General features: G+C 31.2%; 1 long non-coding RNA gene across 2 annotated transcripts; it reads right to left on the bottom strand.

Moving 5' to 3' along the window:
- Positions 1-221: 221 nt before the first annotated feature.
- Positions 222-9,583, bottom strand: LOC128170164 (uncharacterized). 2 transcript variants are annotated; one of them, XR_008241696.1, is made up of 3 exons: positions 9,246-9,583; positions 4,673-4,847; positions 222-1,150 (listed from the first exon to the last, which is right to left on the bottom strand). It is a non-coding gene; the product is annotated as an uncharacterized LOC128170164 (long non-coding RNA). The 2 variants fall into 2 exon arrangements; XR_008241695.1 differs by lacking the exon at positions 9,246-9,583 and adding an exon at positions 7,259-7,929.
- Between the last annotated feature and the right edge of the window lie 33 nt (positions 9,584-9,616).

Below are 9,616 nucleotides of genomic sequence, written 5' to 3' on the forward strand. Positions count from 1 at the left end.
AATAGAGGAAAAGAAACAAAGCAAAAACAATAAGGTCTCCCGTTTCCAACGGAAGACCTTAATAAGTATCATTTACATTTATTGGATCAATTGGTACATGTATATGAATTAATATTCGATCATGAACAAAAACAATTACAGAGGAGGGGCAGTCTGTAGGGTAAGTGTAAAATGCAAACTTATTAACGTAGAATACTCATGTGCATAGGCACTGACCCCCCCCCCCCCCCCCCCTTCCGCTCAAGAAAATGAAATGGGATATACCGTATACATTTTTCTAGTATATAATTATGTAACCATACCCCATCTGTCAAAATATGCTGCAGTTTACAAAATGAATTAATACAACAGATTTTATGGTGCTTGAAATTATCAGCAAATGCACAAACATATACAAAATGCAATTGTATTTGTACATGAACATGGATGAGTACAAGTAAATCAGTGCACACAGAAACCCATCTATGGTATATAATTCAAACAATATTGTTACTAGGTGATTGTATTATGGCCCCAGGAGACTACTATATATATAAGTAAAAGGAATCAAAGAAAAAAATCTCTTCGTATGTCCTTCATGACAGTAACTGTAAACAAAGAGTGAAAAAAATCATCTTTATGATACAGTGTACCATACACCTGCTTTCAAGATCCAACCTAGATAAAGTAATACAGAATACCTATACACATATTATCAATTCTGATTATATCCATGTCACTACATCAGCTATATATGTATACTTGATTTAAAAAGTCATATACATGTATTTATACATGTACAATCATGCATATGCATAAAAAACAACTGAGATGAATTGAATATATCTAAAGACTGTAATTTTTCCTTTACTTATAGGATCATCAAATTTTAAACTGTCTGACTTATATTTGTTAAATAATGCTTAAATGGTATACTAGGTTCATATTTAGCTATTGTGTTGACAAAGCTATTATCAACCACGTGTAAATTCAATCAGAATTAATATGTCTTTCCAGTCATCAAGAAGTCTTGTAAAATTCTTCATAATGATACTTTTAGTAATTAGGTAGGAGTCCTATACATGTAGCTTGGTGCTGACCCTGGACTGTGGCAAAACTGAGACGGTGGACCACTGCTGCCTTCCCACATTGTTGCTCAGAAAACCGGTACCTAGAACATAAAAAAATTACAAAAAATCAATATTATAATTAAAAATACTGACAATCAGTATTTCACAAACATAGCATTAATTTACATGCATATAATAGTTTTCTTAATGGTACATGTACATGAAAGACAGTACACTTATATTTGCTTTATTACATGTAATATATATACAAGTAAATATACGACTATGTGTATACCAAGCTGCATACAAATCAGTACAGAACTGCCAAGTTTTAGAATAGCTAGAGGTATAGCAGCCTCTTTCATAAAAAAGCTGTACACTTGTACATGTAGTATTTACTCTACACTCGATGTAATCAAGACTTAAGGTGGTATGGGACACTTTCATGTTGTGATGTACTATTTATATAGTTTTTTCCCAAACTGCCACCAAACAGCGTAGCGTAGTGGGCGGTTAGATGGTTAACTTTTTTAAAACATACAAGTATATTTTGGTTAAATATATGGTAAAATTTGAAAATTCTAAACCGGTTAAAGTATTATAATTACATGCTTTTGATACTGACAGATGTCCAATAACACCTTATGGTGGTATGGCACACCTCCATTAATCTGGCATATTTCTGATCAAAATGAACAATAAATTAAGTAAGATTCCCCCCCCCCCCCCCCCCCCCCCCCCGAAATTGTAACCTAACAGCATTATAGCGCAATTAGTTAGAGCATTAACTACGAACCTGTCGATAAGTCATGAGTTCAAACCCGCTGGGGCTTTGAAACTTTAAACATTTCCAAAATTTAAAAAAATTGTTTTCTGGTTAAATATTGTGAAATATTATTTATCATAAGGTTGTCATAAATTTTGTTGTGAATGAATAAAAATGCAGAGGCTATAATAGACTGCTGTGAATTGTATGATACACTTTTTGTGCATTTCTACATGTGAAATCAATAAAAATCATGCATAATAAATATTGATAATATCACCAGTATTAACAACAGCGTCTGTGTAAAGGAAACCAGTGGTTTTATTTTTGTCACAATATATTTCACTTAATAATGTATGATTCTATTTTAAGTTGATTACTATTAATACATTAAATCCATGAGAACTATCGAAAGGAATGCAGATCGTGACGTTTAAAAGTTAACTATGACATCATATCGTATGAGGTACAAACAAGTAGCTCGCAGGTTTACTGCTTGTGAGAAAGCCTTCCCTGAGAACTGCTTGTGAGAAAGCCTTCCCTGAAAATTTATAAGATTTGTCTGCGTGCATGGTTATAATGTTATAATGTTTCAAACACAGTGTCCATGATAAAATCATTGGCAACGCCATTTCAATGAAATATACATAGTAAATTGCATATCTTAAACGGAAAACACATTTCAGAACTACGATTCAAACTTTTAAACGATTTAGACGTACTTAATTGTACTCAACACAACAACAGAAGAGATAATGTTGAATCAATTCATAAAGAATAATCAATATGTGTTCGCGGCCAATTTTTCGCAAAACAACTTCAAATATTGAAAAGATTTTGCAAAACCCTATATTATCATCATAACGTAAGCCCGACGTCATCATTTTCTTACGTCTGAGAACCAAAAAATAAAAATGAGTTGATTGACAAGACTAGCATATTTACTCATCATTAGAACATGTAAATACCCTGAGTCAATAAATGCAAAATTAATTACCATACAACTCTTGTCATAATCAGTTTGTAATCGCATACATTTATTAGCTAAAGCCAAATAAATTTTAATAGAACCTCTAGTTAGATCAGTGGTTGAAAATACAGAAGTTATAATTGTAATTAAAGAAGCGAAGCTTATGCATACGATTTACGGCAATTTATTTTCTTGTCTAAATATGATTTTAAATAGAAGAGTTCCAACGCACAATCACACCTTATTAAACAAAATGTAACAATGTATTTCACCTGATTTTAAATGGTTAGCATGTGATAATTATAAATGTTTATATAAACTACATGTAAGCTTTTTGAGATATTTCCTTTTATGTTTTTAGGGATCATTTGTCATTTAAAAAAAAAAAGTATGGGTTTGCTATGACCGATTGATGGTCAACACTTTATGTTAAATTCTATTGTGACATCAGCAAACCCGAGAGCTACCTTAAATCGGGAAGCCTTTACATACCTGCATTTGTAGTCCCCTATCTGTTTTTGTACATGTCAGTCTCTCTCTCTCTCTCTCTCTCTCTCTCTCTCTCTCTCTCTCTCTCTCTCTCTCTCTCTATCTTTCTCTCTCTTGGGAATTATGTTAGGAAACAGCATTTCAAATTTTGGACAATATGTGTATTTCATAGCATTGATAATTATACAACTGATGTTAAGCCGAGCTGTTCTGTGATTGGTTGAGCATTTAAGCTGATAACAATCTTTTATTTTAACAGGTTGTTTTCTTTTGTCAAATACTTATATTATACATGCAATGCTTAGTTTGATTGCTCAAAATCATCAATTTATCATCAACCATTCAATAAATTAATCACATTATAAAAAAGATGCATGTGTTTATCAAAATCCAGCTTTGTATATTTTGCTAATACAGTTATACTTCGATATGTCGAACACTGAGATTTCAAATACAATAGTAAGTGTCGAAGTGATTTTTAGGTCCCAACCACTTTTTGAAGTATATCACCCTCGATATCATAAATACTCGGATATCTCGATCTATCTAAACAGTCCCATCTAGTTTGAGATAGGAAGTTTGACTGTAATTAAATTTAATGCATTAATGTGATTAATTTTAAGAATAATTTAACAAAAAGACATGTTTATTATTTTACTCTGAAAAGTTATTTTATCTATTTATGCATATTTCCTATCTTACTTTATTATCAATCTATTTTTTTCCTCTCATTTCCAATTCAAATTGTTTTATTTTGAAAAAAAATGTTGGGGACAGGTCGTGTACAAAAGATAACCACATTTTAAATGAATTTGAAAAAAAATTACAGTTAAGATTAGTTTTGATTTTTTATAATTTTATATAAATACCAAATCTTCGACTTTTAGAGTTCTTTCAAAATTTACAAAAGTACATGTCATATAGCAAACAAAACTTGGGTTATGGGCTATAATTAATATGCACTCAAATAAGGCTAGCTGATCTGATAAAAAATTAACTAGTACTTTATTAAAGTTTGGTTTTTTTTTTTGGAGGGGGGGGGGGATAAAAAATATGAAAACTAATTTAAATGTTGCATGCTAAGTAATTCAAGTTAGGTAATGGGTTGAAAATTACTTTCAAAGTGTTTACATAAACCTGCTATACAAATTGAAATGATTTGAACCTCTCTGCTTGGAAGCTAAAGAGAGAGAGAGAGAGAGAGAGAGAGAGAGAGAGAGAGAGAGAGAGAGAGAGAGAGAGAGAGAGAGAGAGAGAGAGAAGAACCACTGGACAGACATACAAACTGAGAGAGTAAGACTACATATTGCTTTACCGGTACTTATATATAATATATGTATATTAATACCGTACTCTAATCAAAACTTTGTTTTAATCTATTTCTGGAAAATGACTTACCAGCTCAAGATAGGTTTAGTCCATTGATACACAAAGTGACATATTCACTTCTGTCCAGACTCCTAATTTTTATTCTGCATTAGACCTCTTGAGAAAAATCCCATGAAAATCTCTATTCTTTGTCCAAATATGTGGGTAAGATCCATCTTTGAGCAAGTATCAAATACTGATAAATCTGTTCAAATAAATAAATGGATGCATGTCAACATTGAAACTTTTTCCCTTACCATTTCATTACATTTTTAAAAAATTAATTAAATTAAAACAGATTTTATTGTGTAATTCCTATTTCAAACATATTTGAAACATTAACTTCAAGGTAATAGATGATTTATATGTATAAGGGATGTCCATTTTACTCGGTTGACTTAGTCGATTAATTGGAGCATTAAGTCGAGCAATGGTTAAGTACTCATTGATTTATTTGAAACTGTGTGGGCTCTTTTAAAATCAAATAATGCTACTTATATAATAAGTAGCTTCCAGCTCCTGCACTATGTATCAAACCCTGACTACTATTTAGGCAAATACATGCACAAAGCACAACATAATACTATTGTTATTATTATGCAGACTGTTAAATATACTGACATGCTTTGCTATAAGTAGCTGTGACGTCTAAGTGTTGACTAGTCCCTAAAAATAATCACCGGAAAAGCAAGCGTTTGTTGTTTTTTTCTTCAAATTAATCAATTGATTTGATTGTTTATTTAATCAACAAGTTGTTGTAAAATTAAAAGTCAACAAAGGTTTATATGTTCTTTTCAAGAAATGAGAGACGTTTGACCTTACCGAGAAAACTCGAAATGTTAAGCAGACGAAATCTCATTGAATTTTTTTCTTGTACATTCATTATCAAGTGTCATTTAAAAAAATGTTTTTGTGATCCTCATGTAGAATTTCTTTGACAAATATGTTCAATCAATTTGTTCAAAAGTTTATCAGAAACTTTAACTTTAAAATTACCATCAATAATGAAGTGTTTTAAAAAGATTAATAATTTTAATTGCTTGATGTCAGTCGTATATATCTACGTTTTTTATATATAGATACCGTCCATTCATTATCAGCTAATATAGCGTAGCGGTAACGCATTGGGCTTCATACTGGAATGATTGTAGCGTCGTGATTTCGAAACCCGCTGTCGTGCTTGGAAGTTTATCATTGAAAACATTTGCCGTGCTATGGAATGCACCTAAAGTTTTATGCTATAAGGCAGCAATGGCGTTCCATACCGTGCTCTATTTCGGCTATATGCTTACGCTATATAAATCTTTTGTATATTATGCGAAAATAAATAAGTATTGAATATATAGCGACAAACTGACATAAGGCATAATAATGTCACATACAGTAACACCATGTCATAAACTCAAAAGCATTAATAGTTTTAAAAACTTTTGATAATTTGCATCGGATGCATGATTTCAAATAAGTTGTAAAGTTATTGTTATGAAAATATTCATTAGCAAATGTCATAGCTTTTTATACCTTTTTCTTAATCTGATGCTTACACATAATTGAGGTCTGTCCATATCATCTTAGACAAATCAAATGTGACCTGTTTCATGTTATGTCATTGTCCCGTGCCAATCAAAGATTAATTATTAAAAAAACAAATGCCTTGAGATGACATCTTTGCAAGTTGAGGATTTAAGATCCATTCTGCTCCTCTTCACAAGGCAATGGTTTATCATAAATCCTTGACTTGCGAAGATGTGAGATTAATATATATACTGATGATTAATACATTAATACTAAAATGATTATACAATTATCTAATCCAATACATAACTGATTTGGAGTGCTATTCTACTAGTACTGACTGATTTTATTTAACTGGAAGAGGGCAGAGATTGTTATGCTACGACATACTGGTATATGTCAGTGACACTGCATGTATAGATTTATTTCTCTGATATCGGCAAATACATGTATACTGGTGTGCGACCAGTTCTCATCGAGTACCATTTCTCGCCAGTACATTGTGATGTCATATATCAACATATAAAATCATATACGAAAAATGACATCACAATGTACTGGCGAGAATTGGTTGCACGTCAGTACAGTTTTTAAACATTTCACAAGTTATTTTTGTAAAGGTAGTGAAAAGTATTATTTATTTATCAATTATATGTAAAGATGCATGAAATTATTTCCTAAATGTCTTAAAAGGTACATGTAAAATATATCATAACTTATAGGATCAGGATGAAACATACTGAGCAGTATCTGCGACAGTGCTTGTTTTAATAATAAAAAAAGATGCATCTTTCCACAGATTGGATTTTCAAGAACACCTGCATGTACATGTATAAACAAACTATTAACTGAATAAATTAAAGACTTTACATTGAATTATAGGGCCTAGCATGAATTACATGTATATTGAACATACAAAAGTAGCATCTTGTCACCATGGTCAAGATTACATAAGAATTAAATCCTTTCCACAACAAAGTGACAGCTTGTAGAGAAAATTCGAACAATTAACATAACAATAACAGCTGTAGGCAATTTTCTCAGCGTGTTGTACATTTATAAACACGAACGACCACCTTATAATAGGAATCATGTACTCACCACTAAAAAAAACAACTGTCCCAGACTCTTAATTTGATATATAATCTCCGAACACATGACTTCCTTCGAAAATATAGGTTTTACGGTGTTTTGACCAATGGCTGATTCGCCCCGGGTCATTTTATCCTAACTATTTTGATGTATACTTACTTGTACATTATCGCGGTGGTATCAGTTTCATGATGTGATTTATTCATATACGCTCAGAATTTTGTTTTACATTTTAATCTTTTCTAAGAGTGCATGGAAGAATTGTACATGTACACAGAGGCATACTATTATGTTATTCATGTCTCTGTTCAGAGCGAATATGATATTTATTCCATAAAATTAAGCACTAGAGGAGGACAAATAGCTTCTGTTCTCATATTTTGAAATTTTAGTGTTGTTGAGAAGTAAAGTTGAGATAAAACTTTGAATATTGTTACAAAACATTGCATTTGATGTTTATAATTTATATACATGTACAATGTATATGTGTATATCTATTTTAATTTTTTGTTCCGTTTTAAATTTTGTTTTATTTACAAAGTAAACTTGTAGTCAAACAACAAGAAAGTAAAACTTAGTATGGCATGTCCAGATGTAGTAAATTACATCGTAAATCTGGCATGTACAATGTATGTACATGTGTTAGTATATATATCTCTATGAATAAACCTACACCATCTAAAAGGGTTACAGATCAATTTGACCATGTTTACTATAACTTTGTTCTAAAGCTTCTTTAAATTTATTTTGTTTTTATATTTAACCAATACAGCTTCTGCCTTCTCAAAAAATATGATTAATGAAATGCTAAAATTTCAATTCTTATCATTATTTCTGTTTTAACAACAACAACAACAACCCCCCCCCCACCCCCCACCCTCCAAATACCATTTAATATATGAACTACATTATTCAAAGATAAATCTGATGAATTGTTATGTATGACGTGGTAATACATGTACAAATTTGGTGTTATATGTATCCTCAGCATGTATATGATTTATAATCAGCGAGACTTAGAGTCAGAGTGAGTGAATCCATTCCTTGTCCTGTTTGTATCTGTCTCATGTTTATATCATTGATTATTTTTCATATTCTATAACTGTCTGATCTTTGAACACGTTCACCAAAACTTCTTTTGACCAATAAACAAGCACATTGCATTGTAAAAAAAAAGTTAGTAGCAAATTCACAAGGGACGAAAGCACCCGTTACCTATATCGAAAGTACTCTGTCGATTTTAATCCATTGTTTAAAAAAATAGCTACATTTCTCATTTTCTTCAAGAACTAGACATATAGTAAAGCGGTTTTCATAAAAGAAAACACAAATGCAAAATAGAATAATTATTACATTACTTCAATAGAATGGTTTTGCTGTATCGTCTGACCAGGCAAAACCACCGTACACTTACACTTTATATTGTATTGAAGCATAGTTTTACGAGAATAATCCTGTAATTCATTGTTAAAACATACCTAGCATTTATCTTCCTAATTTACTTTTTTCTCCTTACTTTCAGACCGTAGAAAGTTTCCATTGGAAACGGAAGATGTTCATCATATGAATATAAACAAATGAGTCTATAGCTAGATCTAGTGTTATATTTATATATTGTTTGTTATCTTTTGCCTTGGGCTTATATAATCCACATTTTTTTCAATGCTTATATATCTAAATGTAGACAATTTTAAACATCGTCTAAGTAAACAAACACGATATAATGAAAACGCATTATCAATATTAGAATATAAGTCGTTGTTTTAACCAAGTGGGAATAAATGATGTAGATTTTAGTACAAAAATTATCTATTATAAATGTTTTACAATGTAAATATTTTGTTAATAGATAGAATCTATCCAGCTCGTAGTTTAGAAAAGGAAATGCATTCGTGATTTGTTGTTAAAAAACAGTTTTAGAAGCGATACACGTGTATCATTAATTGATTTCTTTAAGCCATCATTCGAAACTAAATCATAGAATTCAAAAACTTACCTTTAAACATCACTGTGACATCAAATATCCAAGGAACATGTCACTTGTAGGTCACAACATATTTCACTTCCGCCATTATAAACAACTTTCGATATGACATTTGCGCATGCGCAGATTTTTCTGTGTAAAGGGGGAAAATGGAGCATAAAATTTCACACACACTGTGTGAAAAAAATTAGGAAATTGGTGTCAAAGAAACACTCATACTTTTTTTATTTTTTCTGGTGGAATTTAGTGAGAGGAACACGAAAATGACGTTATTTCAACTGAACACCTGAGTTCGGGTGTCCATTTGATTTTCAGGTGATAAGTTGATTGGTGTGTAAACTTGGTATTCGGCCAACTTCACAGGGCTTACAAACACATACATA

This window comes from Crassostrea angulata, unplaced genomic scaffold (genome assembly GCF_025612915.1).
Source record: "Crassostrea angulata isolate pt1a10 unplaced genomic scaffold, ASM2561291v2 HiC_scaffold_359, whole genome shotgun sequence".
Taxonomy (NCBI): Eukaryota; Metazoa; Mollusca; class Bivalvia; order Ostreida; family Ostreidae; genus Magallana; species Magallana angulata.